At 36.1% G+C, this 17,640-nt stretch overlaps 1 pseudogene; it reads right to left on the bottom strand.

The window, feature by feature from the left end:
- Window positions 1-8,387: 8,387 nt before the first annotated feature.
- On the bottom strand, window positions 8,388-13,469 carry LOC113885192 (annotated as a pseudogene).
- Between the last annotated feature and the right edge of the window lie 4,171 nt (window positions 13,470-17,640).

Genomic DNA, 17,640 nt, shown 5'->3' with positions numbered 1-17,640 from the left:
AAATTGTAAATGAAGGTACGAAGTTTATTTTTAGAAATATAGCATAACAAATGGGAAAGCAGGCAGAAAAACTGTTTAGTTAAGCAAGGCAGAGATGCACACCAGGAAAGAAAGGGTGTGGGCATCTCCAAAAGTGAGGAGGAGCCACCACCAATATTTCTGATCATTTTCTGAGTTTTTGGACATCTCTGGTGTTTCATAGGTTTCCCTGGTGGTTCAGAGATACAGAATCCATCTGCCAGGCAGAGAATACATGTTCTATCCCTGGATCAGGAACATCCCCTGGAGAAGGAAATGGCAATCCACTTCAGTATTCTTGCCTAGAGAATCCCATGGATAGAAGAGCTTGGCAGGCTACCATCCATGGAGTTGTAAAAGAGATATAACTTAGTAACTAACCAACAACCATCAACATCAAAAGCAGACAAAGATGTTGGAAAAAAAGATCAAAATAACTAATGTACTTCATTACAGAAATACTGAATAAAATATCAGAAAACAAAATATCAGAAAATAAGATATCACAGTATATGATAGGAAAATAAACAATGACTTGAGAGGGGAGGGGAAAAACCAAAATAATTATCTGTATAGAAGCAAACAAGATACATAAGAAAATTCCTTCAATCTGATAAAGATCATCTACAAAAATACCTATAGCTATCATTATGTTTAATGGAAAAAAAGAAAACAGAAAAAAATCCTACATAAAGCAAAATAACTTGACTTTCTCCTAACCCTGTGTATAAAAACAGCCAAAAAATAATGTCCACAACCACTTTTTTCCAACATCTTATTTTAGATTTTTGCTGAAAAAGAAAAGAAAATTATAATTACTGGAAAGTAGAAAGTAAAACTGTCTTTATTTGCAAGCTAGATTCTGTATATAGAAAGTTCTATGGAATCTGCAACAAAAATATGAGAAAATAATAACAAAATGCAGTAGAGTTGCATAAATGAGTATATATAAAAATATCAATTGCATCATTGTATTCTAAATGTAATTTGCAAGACTTATTCATGCACGCATGTATGTGTGTGTGTTAGTCTCTCAGTCGTGTCTTTTTGCGACCCCATGGGCTGTAGCCTGCCAGGCTCCTCTGTCCTTGGAATTCTCCAGGCAAGAATACTGGAGTGGGTTGCCATTCCCTTCTCCAGGGGATCTTCCAGATCCAGGGATCAAACCCAGGTCTCCTACATTGCAGGTGGATTCTTCACCAACTTAGCCACCAGAGAAGCCCACACTCTTATCAGGAAGAGGTTAATTTCTATTCAACACATGGATAACAGAAACATTTGTCACAGCCATCTAGGAAGTACGAACTTTTCAAATAAAACTCTAGGGGTGTGCCTTTGGATTTGTACATTCTTGGGGAGATGTGTATATATATATATATATATATATATATATATATATATAGTATTACAGCCAAAGTATTTTAAAATTAATCACAGTTATTTCAGTAGTTAATATGAGGATTACTTGTTTCTTGTAGCTAACAACAATTTTATTAAATGTGAGTTGAGAAAAATCATCCATGCATAGTGGAATGAGTTTTGTATTTAACCAAATTATTTTTCTAGAACTGTGAATTGCAAGAATGATATATCTTCCCTTTTGCTTTAATATGTTGATTTGTGGTTATTAATTAATGACTGTTAAACCACTTTTCAGTTTCTGGAATAAAATCCAGTGTGTCAATATTCTGTCTTGAATATTCATTATCGAACCTCATGAGAAAGACTTATCTATAAATTTATTTCTTATAATAGCTTTGTTTGAATTGATTTTTTAAAACTCAGTGAATATAATGCATTATTAAGTATTCTTTCAATCTATTTTCTAGAAAAATTTGTGCAGTATTGACAGTATTTCTTAAATGTTTGGAGAAATTCACCAACATAATAAACAGGGCATAGGATTTCTTTGTTAGAAAGTTTTTGAAAACAAATTCCATTACTTTGGGCTTCCTCAGTGACTCAGTGGTAAAGAATCCACCTGCAATAAAGAAGACACAGGAAATGGGGGTTCAATCCTGGGTCAGGGATATCTCTTGGAGAAGGGCATGGCCACCCACTCCAGTATTCTGGCCAGGAAAATTCCATGGACACAGAAGCCTGGCAGGCTAAAGTCCATGGGGTCACAAAGAATCAGACATGACCAAGCAAACACAGATAAGACTTTACTTAGATTTTCTATTTTTATTGTACAAGATTGAATGCTATGTTTTTTCAGAGAAGGTGTTTATTTCAATAAGATTTGTAATTTAACGATTCTTCCCAATATATTCTTTTATTTTTATTTTTATTTTATTTTTAAACTTTACAATATTGTATTAGTTTTGCCAAACGTCGAAATGAATCTTCCACAGGTATACCCGTGCTCCCCATCCTGAACCCTCCTCCCTCCTCCCTCCCCATACCCTCCCTCTGGGTCGTCCCAGTGCACTAGCCCCAAGCATCCAGTATCGTTCATCGAACCAGGACTGGTGACTCATTTCATACATGATATTTTACATGTTTCAATGCCATTCTCCCAAATCTCCCCACCCTCTCCCTCTCCCACAGAGTCCGTAAAACTGATCTATACATCAGTGTCTCTTTTGCTGTCTCGTACACAGGGTTATTGTTACCATCATTCTAAACTCCATATATATGTGTTAGTATACTGTATTGGTGTTTTTCTTTCTGGCTTACTTCACTCTGTATAATAGGTTCCAGTTTCATCCACCTCATTAGAACTGATTCAAATATATTCTTTTTAATGGCTGAGTAATACTCCATTGTATATATGTACCACTGCTTTCTTATCCATTCATCTGCTGATGGGCATCTAGGTTGCTTCCATGTCCTGGCTATTATAAAGAGTGCTGTGATGAATATTGGGGTACACGTGTCTCTTTCCCTTCTGGTTTCCTCAGTGTGTATGCCCAGCAGTGGGATTGCTGGATCATAAGGCAGTTCTATTTCGAGTTTTTTAAGGAATCTCCACACTGTTCTCCATAGTGGCTGTACTAGTTTGCATTCCCACCAACAGTGTAAGAGGGTTCCCTTTTCTCCACACCCTCTCCAGCATTTATTGCTTGTACACTTTGGAATCGCAGCCATTCTGACTGGTGTGAAATGGTACCTCATAGTGGTCTTGATTTGCATTTCTCTGATAATGAGTGATGTTGAGCATCTTTTCATGTGTTTGTTAGCCATCTGTATGTCTTCTTTGGAGAAATGTCTATTTAGTTCTTTGTCCCATTTTTTGATTGGGTCATTTATTTTTCTGGAGTTGAGCTGTACGAGTTGCTTGTATATTTTTGAGATTAGTTGTTTGTCAGTTGCTTCATTTGCTATTATTTTCTCCAATTCTGAAGGCTGCCTTTTCATCTTGCTAATAGTTTCCTTTGTTGTGCAGAAGCTTTTAAGGTTAATTAGGTCCCATTTGTTTATTTTTTCTTTTATTTCCAATATTCTGGGAGGTGGGTCATAGAGGATCCTGCTGTGATGTATGTCAGAGAGTGTTTTGCCTATGTTCTCCTCTAGGAGTTTTATAGTTTCTGGTCTTATGTTGAGATCTTTATATTTTTTTTAAATTTTATTTTATTTTTAAACTTTACATAATTGTATTAGTTTTGCCAAATATCAAAATGAATCCACCACAGGTATACATGTGTTCCCCAGATCTTTAATCCATTTTGAGTTTATTTTTGTGTATGGTGTTAGAAAGTGTTCTAGTTTCATTCTTTTACAAGTGTTTGACCAGTTTTCCCAGCACCATTTGTTAAAGAGATTGTCTTTAATCCATTGTATATTTTTGCCTCCTTTGTCAAAGATAAGGTGTCCATATGTGTGTGGATTTATCTCTGGGCTTTCTATTTTGTTCCATTGACCAATATATTCTTATCTGCCATGCCTGTAGAATTTTACCTATGCCCATTTTCCCCCTAATTAGTAAATAAATAGATAAAATTCCCATTATTTTTAACTCAGTATGTCAAACTCAATATATAACATGCGTTTGTTGTTTCTCTTTTCCCTCAGAAACCGAATCAATCATAGTAATGATAATGAGAAATAAATCGAATGGCAAAGTCACATCAATAAAAACAATGGTGGGATTTCTCTGGTGGTCCAGGGGTTAAGATTCTTTGCTTCTGCTGCAGGGATCATGGGCTTTATCCCTGGTTGGGAAGCTAAGATCTCACATGCTATGCAGTACAGCCAATAAATAAATAAATAAATAAATTAAAACAATGGTAAAATAAAACCAGCTAATATGATCTTATCATCATGAAGGAGTATCGATGAATGAAGCAGAGAAGGCATGGCTACAGCCAAGAATGCTTTAACGTGCAGAGCTAGAGAAGTGACATAAATTTTACAGCCCCTAAGTGTCTCAGGGCTTAAAAGAAGGAACAGAATAAATACTGAAGTCTGTATGAAAATGAAATGGTAAAGGATAAACAATATCCACTTAGAGGGAAGAAAAGATTTCAGAAGTTGCTTTATTGAATATTGAGATTTATTTCAAAGTTATCATAAAGAATATGTGGTAAAGGCAGGTACTTCAAAGGAATATGAGAAAGACTTATTAAACTGAATGAGGTAGATTCATGATTAGGCCCAGTTATTCACAAGCATCTCTGTTAATCTCATTATAATGTTTTCATACTTCATTATTGATGAAGAACATATCTTTTCCTTTGGGTTACAAGTGCAAACCTGAGATAAGAATGATTACATGTCAGAAGAAGAGAAAATAAGGCAGTTCTTAACTTGGGCTTTATCACTGAGTAATCGTTATATCTCCCTAGAAAAACATTTAACTTTTTCTCAGTATTCAGTATCATCTTAAACACCTTTTATTGAACTGTATTATACTGGTATTAAAAAAGTGAGTGATGCCTAGAGACTAGCTATTATTTTCAGTATCTTACTTAAAATCAGGTAATACTTCTATAATGAAAACTCAAAAGTCCTCATTTTACCTGGAGTAAAATAACGTTTTGAGAAAAGCTAAAAGTTGTATTTTATAGATCTGAATCAAAGGAGTTAGTTATGAGAACCTGAGTGCAAATTTACGCTGACACTAAAAAGAGTTATCATCTCTGCAGCAGTGTTACAAATCACAGCATAAACTGCAGCATAAGGAATAAGTCTCTAACAATATATTCAATATATCTCTTTTCATCACTCTGACTTCCATAATGCATTATTTATATATTAACTGAGAAATAATTGTAGCTCATCCTGACTATCAAAAAAAAAAATGTAAAATGCAACATACAATTTATTTGAAACATAATCATCAGTTCATTTCAGTTCAGTTGCTCAGTCCTGTCCGATTCTTTGCCACCCCATGATTTGCAGCACGCCAAGCCACCCTGTCCATCACCAAGTCCGGGAGTTCACTCAAACCCACGTCCATCGAGTTGGTGATGCCGTCCAGCCATTTCATCCTCTGTCGTCTCCTTTTCCTCCTGCCCCCAGTCCCTCCCAGCATCAGACTCTTTTCCAATAAGTCAACACTTCGCATGAGGTGGTCAAATTACTGGAGTTTCAGGTTTAGCATCAATCCTTCCAAAAAACACCCAGGACCGATCTCCTTTAGAATGGACTGGTTGGATCCCCTTGCAGTCCAAGGGACTCTCAAGAGTCTTCTCCAACACCACAGTTAAAAAGCATCAGTTTTTATTTTATTTTATTTTTAAACTTTACAATATTGTATTAGTTTTGCCAAATATCGAAATGAATCCACCACAGGTATACCTGTGTTCCCCATCCTGAACCCTCCTCCCTCCTCCCTCCCCATTCAGCGCTCAGCTTTCTTCACAGTCCAACTCTCACATCCATTCATGACTACTGGAAAAACCATAGCCTTGACTAGACTGATATTTTTTTGGCAAAGTAATGTCTCTGCTTTTGAATATGATGTCTAGGTTGGTCATAACTTTCCTTCCAAGGAGTAAAGGTATTTTAATTTCATGGCTGCAATCACTATCTGCAGTGATTTTGGAGCCCCCAAAAATAAAGTCTGACACTGTTTCCACTGTTTCCCCATCTATTTGCCATGATGTGATGGGACCAGATGCCATGATCTTCATTTTCTGAATGTTGACCTTTAAGCCAACTTTTTCACTCTCCTCTTTAACTTTCATCAAGAGGCTTTTTAGTTCCTCTTCACTTTCTGCCATAAGGGTGGTGTCATCTGAGTATCTGAGGTTATTGATATTTCTCATGGCAATCTGATTCCAGCTTGCACGTCTTCCAGCCCAGCATTTCTCCTGATGTATTCTGCATATAAGTTAAATAAGTAGGGTGACAATATACAGCCTTGACGTACTCCTTTTCTTATTTGGGACCAGTATATTGTTCCATGTCCAGTTCTAACTTTTGCTTCCTCACCTGCCTATACGTTTCTCAAGAGGCAGGTCAGGTGGTCTGGTAATCCCATCTCTTTCAGAATTGCCCACAGTTTATTGTGATCCACACAGTGAAAGGCTTTGGCATAGTCAGTAAAGCAGAAATAGATGTTTTTCTGGAACTCTCTTGCTTTTTCCATGATCCAGCAGATGTTGGCAATTTGATCTCTGGTTCTTCTGCCTTTTCCAAAACCAGCTTGAGCATCAGGAAGTTTATGGTTCATGTTTTGCTGAAGCCTGGCCTGGAGAATTTTGAGCATTACTTTACTAGCGTGTGATGAGTGCAATTTTGTGGTAGTTTGGGCATTCTTTGGCATTGTCTTTCTTTGGGATTGGAATGAAAACTGACCTTTTCCAGTCCTTTGGCCACTGCTGAGTTTTCCAAATTAGCTGGCATATTGAGTACAGCAGTTTCACAGCATCATCTTTCAGGATTTGAAATAGCTTAACTTGAATTCCATCACCTCCACTAGCTTTGTTCGTAGTGATGCTTCCTAAGGCCCACTTGACTTCACATTCCAAGATGTCTGGCTCTAGGTGAGTGATCACGCCATCGTGATTATCTGGGTCATGAAAATATTTTTTGTACAGTTCTTCTGTGTATTCTTGCCACCTGTTCTTAATATCTTCTGCTTCTGTTAGGTCCATACCATTTCTTTCTTTCTTTCTTTCTTTTTTTTGAATGTATATATTTTAATTGGAGGCTAATTACTTTAAAATATTGTATTGGTTTTGCCATACATCAACATAAATCCGCCACGGGTGTTGCATGAAATATTCCCTTGGTATCTCTAATTTTCTTGAAGAGATCTCTAGTCTTTAGCATTCTGTTGTTTTCCTCTATTTCTTTGCATTGATCACTGAGGAAGGCTTTCTTTTCTCTTCTTGCTTTTCTTTGGAACTCTGCATTCAGATGCTTATATCTTTCCCTTTCTCCTTTTCTTTTCACTTCTTTTCATACCTATTTGTATGGCCTCCCCAAACAGTCATTTTGCTTTTTTGCATTTCTTTTCCATGGGGATGGTCTTGATCCCTGTCTCCTGTACAATGTCATGAACCTCTGTCCATAGTTCAGCAGCCACTCTATCTGTCAGATCTAGTCCCTTAAATCTATTTCTCACTTCCACTGTATAATCATAAGGAATTTGATTTATGTCATACCTGAATAGTCTAGCAGTTTTCCCTACTTTCTTCAATTTAAGTCTGAATTTGGCAATAAGGATTTTAGTCAGCTCCCGGTCTTGTTTGTGCTGACTGTATAGAGGTTCTCCATCTTTGGCTGCAAAGAATATAATCAATCTGATTTCAGTGTTGACCATCTGGTGATGTCCATATGTAGAGTCTTCTCTTGTGCTGTTGGAAGAGGGTATTTGCTATGAGCAGTGCATTCTATTGGCAAAACTCTATTAGCCTTTGCCCTGCTTCATTCTGTATTCCAAGGCCAAATTTGCCTGTTATGCCAGGTGTTTCTTGACTTCCTACATTTGCATTCCAGTCCCCTATAATGAAAAGGACATTTGAGGCTGAGGTGTTAGTTCTAAAAGGTATTGTAGGTCTTCATAGAACCGTTCAACTCCAGCTTCTTCAGAGTTACTGGTTGGGACATAGACTTGGATTACTGTGATATTGAATGTTTTGCCTTGGAAATGAACAGAGATAATTCTGTCATTTTTGAGACTGCATCCAAGTGCTTCATTCTGGACTCTTTTTGACCATGATGGCTACTCCATTTCTTCTAAGGGATTCCTGCCTGCAGTAGTAGATATAATGGTCATCTGAGTTAAATTCACCCATTCCAGTCCATTTTAGTTTGTTGATTCCTAGAATCATATATTTACTTAAAATACAGGTAAACTAGCATCACAAATATATGTGAAAATTATTAAGCGTAATATGAACACAAGCATATTTATTTGGCTTATACACAGGTTGACTTTAATTCAAGTGGTTTTTCAGTCCCATTGGACTTTTGAATTATACTGAAGAAGAAAGCAGCTTCATAGTTATCAAACTCCTGACTGTCTTTTTCACATTCCTAAGGCTATAGATAAGGGGGTTAAGCATAGGAATCATGCCAGTAAAACACACAGTGGCTACTTTGACCAGAAGCCATGAGCTTTTGGAGTTGGGTACACAATAAAGGAACAGGACAGTCCCATGGAAAATGGTGACAGTGCTCAGGTGGGAGGCACAGGTGGAGAAGGCTTTTTGGAGTTCACCAGCTGAAGGCATCTTGATGATTGTGAGAATTATGAAAACATAGGAGGTGAGTATAATCAGGAGGCTGCACACACTTCATTGAGTGTAGAAATGATGAAACATGTAAGTTGACTGAAATGGGTGTCAGAACAGGAAGGAGAGACAGTGCAGAATACTCACAGCCAAAGTGATATATGATGTTAGAACTGCAGATGGACAACTCCAAAAGAGAACATGTTATTGTCAACACATTCCACCCCATGTGTAGGTTCCAGAGACCAGGAGGCTGCAGAGCCTAGGAGACACAGCAACTGTGTAGAGCAGGGGGTTACAAACAGCCACAAACTGGTCATAAGCCATGACTGCTAGAATGGACATTTCTGGAATCACAAATGCACAGCCAAAGAAAACTGTGCTATGCATCCTTTGAAAGAGATAACTCTGTCTTCCACAACCAAGATGTCTAGGAGTTTGGGTGTAAATACACTGGAAGAACAAATATCCCAAAAGGATAGATGACTAAGGAAAAAGTACACCGGTGTGTGGTGTTTGGGATTGATCCTTATGACCACAGTTATGCCAAGGTTCACCACCAGAGTGACTGTGTAAATGGTCAAGAACACCAGGAAAAAGGGTGCCTGGAGGCGCAGGTGTTTTGAGAAGCCCAAGAGGATGAACATGGTCACAGGGCTCTGATTTCCTTAGTTCAGTACCATGGATCTTGATTTAAAAGATAAAGGTAAACAAGAATTAAAATTGATCAGTGGAACATGAGAAGGTGGAGTGAAAGAAACTGAAGATAGCCCAAACTAAGCTAGTGAAGGCAATGTGATCAGTGTATACCCAGGAATGTTCTGAAGTGTCAGATTGGTCTTTACTTGACAAATTAAGTGAATTTGATTATGGTAAATTAGCTTTATCCATAAGAACTTCAGTTTCCTTACCTAGAAAACAAGAGAGAATAGTGTTTATCAATAGTAGTACTTTATATAAATGATTCCTAAATAAATATGATGCATTAAATATCCTCAAGATAGAATATAATTATATGAGAACACAGGCTACATAGAAGGAAATCAGAAAAAAAATAACTAAACAAATCATTGATTGGATTATGGCAGACATATGATAACAGTACAATTGCTCTGGGAAAGATTAAACAATTTTAATACATAAAGAAAAATATAATAGCAAATTTCACTGGGGTTAAACATATAACTGCACATGCACAATGGTCCTGGGATTAATAAAAGTAGAATTTAGCCTGTATATTGCTATTTTCAGTTCATATAGATTCCTCTGCCAAAAATCTTCTGGATCCCATATCCCTCAGATTAGAGTGAAAGGATGATCCTAGGTTAAATCAACTCATCAAATGCCAGATATCCTTGGTGTATTTTTATGATGTATTCCTTGCTAACACTAATATGCTGCATATACATTTTGTATCAAAATGGAAATTTTGTTTAAATGTTTCCAGTCCTTTAATCAGAAAGTTGATGATTCCTGCAAAATATAGTTAATAAAGATAGCAAGAGATATCATGTTATTTTTGCAACAGTCAAGAAATTGCAGAATGAGAATGAACACATCTTGAGTAATAGGCAGACCTAGAAATTATACTACAGGATGGTGTTTTAATTTGCCTTATATCTAATCACCTAACCCTAGGGACTCAAACCCTGAAGAATTCTTACAGAGTTTATTGTCATGAGCTATAGACAGAATAATGGAGAAGGAAATGGCAACCCACTCCAGTACTCTTGCCTGGAGAATCCCATGGACAGAAGAGCCTGGCAGGCTACAATCCATGGGGTCGCAAAGAGTCAGACACAACTGAACATACACATGCACACACACACACACACACATGCACACACATGCATAGTTTCCTGTGTAGGAAATCTTGATATACACATATGCAGGGGCATTGGAAAACAAAGATTACACAAATTATTCAGTGATTGACAATTCTGGTGCAGCTAATTTTGGAAAATTTAGCCAAATGGGTAACCTACAACTCAGCAGCTAATTGAGGTTCCCATTTACAAGTGTAAGCTATTTTTAATATGTGAGGGTGAAGAAATAAAGAAAATATCTGCTTACTTGTTTGAGAATTTATTGTCAACCACATCAATACAGTTGGCCTGATATTTTAACTTAAGATTTGTCAGGGATTGAATTGCCAAATATGCTGGTAAATCCAACCAAAGGAACATTTTAAAAGGGAATCACTTGTACACCCATGGCTGATACATGTGAATGTATGGCAAAAAACCACTACTATATTGTAGAATACTTAGCCTCCAGTTAAAATAAATTAATTAATTTACCAAAAAAAAAAAAAAAAAAACAGAATCCCTTGAAATATAAGGTTTTTAGTTTTTTACTTTTTTGCTATTTTACAGATTTATTAGTATGCTTTTTATAAGCAAGTCAAATATAAATGATAAAGATAGCTGGAAGAAACACAAGCTGGAATCAAGATTGCCGGGAGAAATATCAATAACCTCAGATACGCAGATGACACCACCCTTATGGAAGAAAGTGAAGAGGAACTCAAAAGCCTCTTGATGAAAGTGAAAGTGGAGAGTGAAAAAGGTGGCTTAAAGCTCAACATTCAGAAAACAAAGATCATGGCATCTGGTCCCATCACTTCATGGGAAATAGATGGGGAAACAGTGGAAACAGTGTCAGACTTTATTTTTTCTGGGCTCCAAAATCACTACAGATGGTGACTGCAGCCATGAAATTAAAAGACGCTTACTCCTCGGAAGGAAAGTTATGGCCAATCTAGATAGCATATTCAAAAGCAGAGACATTACTTTGCCAACAAAGGTCCGTCTAGTCAAGGCCATGTTTTTTCCTGTGGTCATGTATGGATGTGAGAGTTGGACTGTGAAGAAGGCTGAGAGCCGAAGAACTGATGCTTTTGAACTGTGGTGTTGGAGAAGACTCTTGAGAGTCCCTTGGACTGCAAGGAGATCCAACCAGTCCATTCTGAAGGAGATCAGCCCTGAGATTTCTTTGGAGGGAATGATGCTGAAGCTGAAACTCCAGTACTTTGGCCACCTCATGCGAAGAGTTGACTCATTGGAAAGACTCTGATGCTGGGAGAGATTAGGGCAGGAGGAGAAGGGGACGACAGAGGATGAGATGGCTGGATGGCTTCACTGACTCGATGGACGTTGGTCCGGGTGAACTCCAGGAGTTGGTGATGGACAGGGAGGCCTGGTGTGCTGCGATTCATGGAGTCGTCGAGTCGGACATGACTGAGAGACTCAACTGAACTGAACTGAACTGAACTGAAAGACAGCTGAAGTCCATGTAGACCAAAGATAATTAGTGCAACAAGTTTATTAATTCTATAAAGTATTACTCTGTAATTTTAAATTCCTTTCTTCCAAATTGTGTTCAGAATTTCATGCTAGTTTTAGTTAAAGCAAGCACTGTGTATATGATACGAATTTGTTGCTTTTTAAAAATATTTATTTATTTATTTTTGGCTCATGGCTCCAGAACACAGGCTCGGTAGTCATGGTGCACAGGCTTAGTTGCCATGTGACATATGGGATCTTCCCAGACCAGGCATGGAAACAGTGTTTTTATCCTCCAATATGTAGTTTAGTTAAAGCTTGAAGACTTTAATTTCATAAGCTTTGACAGTGCTTCTAGATAGAGAAGCCCAGATTGTGCATGCTCCCACAGAAAGGTTGGGATTGCATTATGTAAACACATTTTTAAAAATATATGTCTTACTTATTTGTGATGTGGCATCTTTTTTGTTAAAAAACAGAAATTTCAAATTCAGGTTAAAGATTTGTGAGTGAGGTAAGTGCCAAATACTCATTAAATAATAAATGACTAAATGATTTTATTTTCAGAATTTGTTATATTTTAAATAACTAAAACAAGTACAGTGAGAAAGAAAAAAGAAAAATTAGAAGAAAGACAAGTTAAATTAAGGAAAATATTCATCAGGAGATATGCTGAGGTTCAAGAGTCTAGGCTAGAGAGATATTAAAATAAATTGTTAGTGGAACCAGATAGATTGTTGAAAAACGTTTTTGAAAGGAAGAACTATTTCATTTGTCTGACACAAAATCAGACTGTATCCTAACAGACACCAACCAACAGGAAAATGGGGGGAAATATCAAAATAGACTGGAATGCCAACGATATTGCAGAATGCCACAGATCATGTGATAAAATTATTTTATAATGTTGAGGACTATTATAGTCTCTGACACACAGTTTTCCCACTGAGAAATTTAGGGAACTTTCTTTGTGGCTTAATTAAAAAAAAAGAGGCTTTTAGGACTACCATAACATATTTCAACTTCTTTCAAAGTAATTTTGTCGGAGTGTTGATGCCCCAAATTTGCCCCAAATTTTGTAGTTTCCTACAAAATTTGTAAGTTCCCAAGGACAATCAAAAGAACCCATACCTCATTTTCTCCCATTTCCTGTGGTCAGAAGAACTTTCATGACAGACACCCAATTTTCAAGACATTTGATTCAGTGAACACTATATATATTACAGTCATCCACAAAGGATAATTTATAAACCATAATATTACTACAGATCATTGATTATTGGATTCCAATTTTCTATTCATATGATGCTTGGCCTGTTTTTAAGGTTAGATATTGTCCAAGTACCCATCTTTGAAAGTCTTCCAAAAAATTACCACTGCTAGCTTGAATTTCTTTGGGAAAACATAAACCTCACTACAGGGTTATGAAAGGGAATTATTATTTTTTAATATTTAAGAATTGATTAAAAATAAAAAAGAAGATATTGCACAGTAATGATCACGCTGGAAGAGTACCATCTTTAAGACTGGAGGATGCCATGTTAGTAGAATATGGAAGAATGGAGACAGGTATCACAGATCAATAAGCTATTTTTTTAATAAACTTGAATCATTTTATATTTTTAAACTTTTTACATTTTTTGATTCTGAATTTCCCTTTTAATAAACTTGAATCATTTTATATTTTTAAACTTTTTACATTTTTTGATTCTGAATTTCCCTTATGTAAGGCCTTCCCTTTAGATTTCATAAAGAATCTACCTATAATGCAGGAGACATAGGTTTGATCCCTGGATGGGGAAAGATCACCTGGAGAAAATAATGGCTATCCATTCCAGTGCACTAGCCTGGAGAATCCCATGGACAGAGGAACCCCGTGGACTACAGTCCATGCGTGCATGCTCAGTCACTTCATTATATCTAACTCTGCATACATGTGGACTGTAGCCCGCCAGGTTTCTTTGTCCATGGGGTTCTCCAGGCAAGAATACTGGAGTGGATTGCCATGACCTCCTCCAGGGGATCTTCCCCATTCAGGGATCGAACCCAGGTCTCCTGTGTCCTCTGCATAGCAGGCAGATTCTTTACCACTAGGCCACCAGGGGAAACCTGGGCTACAGTCTATGGACTCACAAACAGTTGGACATGACTGAGCCACCACACTTTGACTTTAGTTATGTAAGGAAAATGTCTTGTAACATAATAATATAATAAAATATGTGCCAAGCATCAGTCAGTATATTGACTGATGCCTTCTTTACTTAGTCAACATGTTAATATTGGCATGTATACATCATGGACCAGATCAGGTTTTGTAATTATTGCTCCACAAAGAAGTGAACATTGAACTGTACAATTCTTAGCAGTACTACGTGTATCTTCAGCAATCATTTAGTCATAGTCTTTCAAGGAAGAAAATTTATACGTATACTTGTTACATCCAAAAGTTTTAAAGATCAGTAGTATCTAAATCAATCTGTAGAAACAGTAGTTCTTAAATGTTACTTAATATAACCATTAGTGAACTAAACTATATTATCTAACATATTAATGCATTTAGCTTTGTAGTTCAAATGTTTACTCTTAGATTGAAAGTGCAATCTGAGAATTTTTGGGAAGGAGTTTTCATTGCATTTGTATAAATGAACTGCCTATTCAAAAGTATTTATCAAGCAAAAATAATCTGTGATAAAAAGATTTTGCAACTATTCAATCCTTTTCTCTTTTGTTTTATATTCTACTTAAGATAAAAATCTAATGAGAACCAAATTACAAGTTACATAACTTCAAATTTTATATTTAAAACAGTATATTTTAATTATTATCTTAAAACATTACTGAATATGTCAGACATTACATGATGCATTTTCAAATTTTCTAAATCACTTTTCTGTTAGTAACAGATCTTTATTAAACTACACACAGCACACTATTTTTGTTTCTTTTTTTTTTAATTTTTGTGATGCTGTGTTGGTTTCTGCCATCAGTTCAGTTCAGTTTAGTCGTGTCTGACTCTTGGTGACCCCATGAATCACAGCACACCAGGTCTCCCTGTCCATCACCAACTCCCAGAGTTCACTCAAAACTCATGTGCATGGAGATGGTGATGCCATCCAGCCATTTCATCCTCTGTCGTCACCTTCTCTTCCTGCCTCCAATCCCTCCCAGCACCAGGGTCTTTTCCAATGAATCAATTCTTTGCATGAGATGGTCAAAGTATTGGAGTTTCAGCTTTAGTGTCAGTCCTTCCAATGAACACCCAGGACTGGTCTCCTTTAGGATGGACTGGTTGGATCTCCTTGCAGTCCAAGGGACTCTCAAGAGTCTTCTCCAACACCACAATTCAAAAGCATCACTTCTTCAGTGCTCAGCTTTTTTCACAGTCCAACTCTCACATCCATACATGATCACTGGAAAAACTATAGTCTTGACTAGATGGACCTTTGTTGGCAAATTAATGTCTCTGCTTTTTAATATGTTATATTGGTTAGTCATAACTTTCCTTCCAAGGAGTAAGAGTCTTTTAATTTCATGGCTGCAGTTACCATCTGCAGTGATTTTGGAGCCCCAAGAAATAAGGTCTGACACTGTTTCCACATCTATTTCCCATGAAGTGATGGGACCAGATGCCATGATCTTCGTTTTCTGAATGTTGAGCTTTAAGCCAACTTTTTCACTCTCCTCTTTCAGCAACAAAATAACTGCTATACCTGCTATGATAATAGCTGAAACTATCTTGGACAAAAAGCTTTTCTTTTTCCATCAGAGCACATTGTGGAATTTTGTTGACAAAAATAAGGACTATGAAGCTACTGGACAAAGTATATAAATTTCAAGATGCAATAAAACCATGTATTACTGCATTTTGAGTTTTTAGCTTTTTCAAAGAAAAGTGTCAGAGAAAACTTATTTCAAATGGGACATCAGAACATTTCTTGATTATTACTGTCATCACAAGACATATCCTGATTAATAAGATGAGAATATTAGTATAAACTTTGAATCACCATAATGGAACTAGATATTTCAATAATGAATCCAAGACAAGGTGTGATGCATAGTAGATATTTAGCCTTCTTATTTATTGGAATTATGAATAACAGCTGTGATTTTAAAAAACTTATATGTTGTGAAAAACAGGCAGAAACACAGACAGCTGTCAATTGGTGCACACATTTGGGAAGACAGTGTAGACATCCTTTCTTCTAGAGACCACATAATAGAAACACTACAGGATTTCATTTAAACACATAGTCTACAATGCATAATTATATTTTGTATGTCCTGTAGGTTTCCTTACCATGTTACAGCTTTCTCTGATCTCCACATTCTGACCTTGTGGGAAAGATATCTTCCAAACACCATTCCCACACTAGATCGTCTGTAACAATACTGTAAGCTCTCAGTACTCCTTCGTTTAATATATTCTGTACAAGATCATGAGAATAATTCTCCATGATTATTTTAACCTGACATTCAGTGACTTTAAGATTCCAAACAAATCATATTAGTGAATCCATGACATTTCTATTATTCAGTTTGACTTTTTCAAAACTGCTTGGATCTATAAAAATGCTTATATCACTTAATGCATTCTTGTTTAGAAAAGTGAGTCTATCAAACATAGTACATGCCCATTTCCTTATATTAATACTTTATTTCTCCACTTTATTCTCTCACTTTTAATGTTTTATTTTACCACCTACTATTATAGACAGTACTCCTTGTTTTGTCCCCTTTGTATAAATATAGATGTTCATGTTTATAACTCATAAGTATGAAATGCTGTATAATTTTATTTATAAATATGATTGTTACCGTCACTTTGTTTCTTAAAGATTACAGGAAAAACTGAAGATAGTGTCCACTTTTTTATTATTCTTCGAAAATTATTTGCCAAAATATTTATTTCATTTCTGGCTATATAGTGGAAACCCAATGAGAAAACCAGGATGAATATTACTTGAAAGAAAGTATCAGAATACAATACAACAACATTAATAGATTTGTGGGTACTTTGTTCTAAACATATGTGTGTCTCATGCAAAGATTGTTGTAACTCTGTATTTTCTTTTTAAAATAAAACAAGAGTCATGAGTCAACTCACCTAAATACAGACGCCCTTGAATGAATCATTTACAAAAGAGCTCCTTGCTAAGAATTAAACACCTGGAATGCTGCTGCTTAGTACTTAATAGAAACAGAGCTGAAAAGGGTAGTGCAGCCCACCAGTATATTTATCAGCTATTTCATATATTAGTATTGTCATATATATTTTACATATATCACTACTATTTTACATATATTACTTTTGAGAAAACTCCCAGATACCAAAGGTAAGATCAAACTAAATCCTGACACCAAACTGCATCACAAATATATGCCATCAAGACCTTGGGGATGTGGAGACAGACAATATAACTGAAGTGTTGCCTTGATTACTGCAATTCAAGTAATTAGATGTTAACACTGTCCCATGTGGTATCTTGATTCATATTATTTCCCTAAAGCCTTTGTGTATTTGAATTATTGGCTTGTTTAATCTTAAAACATAAACAAAATTGTATCTGTTTCTTGATTTTATATGGATGCAAAATATAAAAATATTCAAGAGAAAAATAATCTATTTGACAGTATTATAGAAATAGCTTTGATTAAACCTTGTTTAATTATTTTTCTATTTTCTTATGACAGTATACTCTTCATGTTTT

Source organism: Bos indicus x Bos taurus, chromosome 28 (genome assembly GCF_003369695.1).
Source record: "Bos indicus x Bos taurus breed Angus x Brahman F1 hybrid chromosome 28, Bos_hybrid_MaternalHap_v2.0, whole genome shotgun sequence".
Lineage (NCBI taxonomy): Eukaryota > Metazoa > Chordata > Mammalia > Artiodactyla > Bovidae > Bos > Bos indicus x Bos taurus.
The sequence above is the reverse complement of the archived record's forward strand: the minus strand, read 5'-3'. Positions and strand labels throughout refer to the sequence as shown.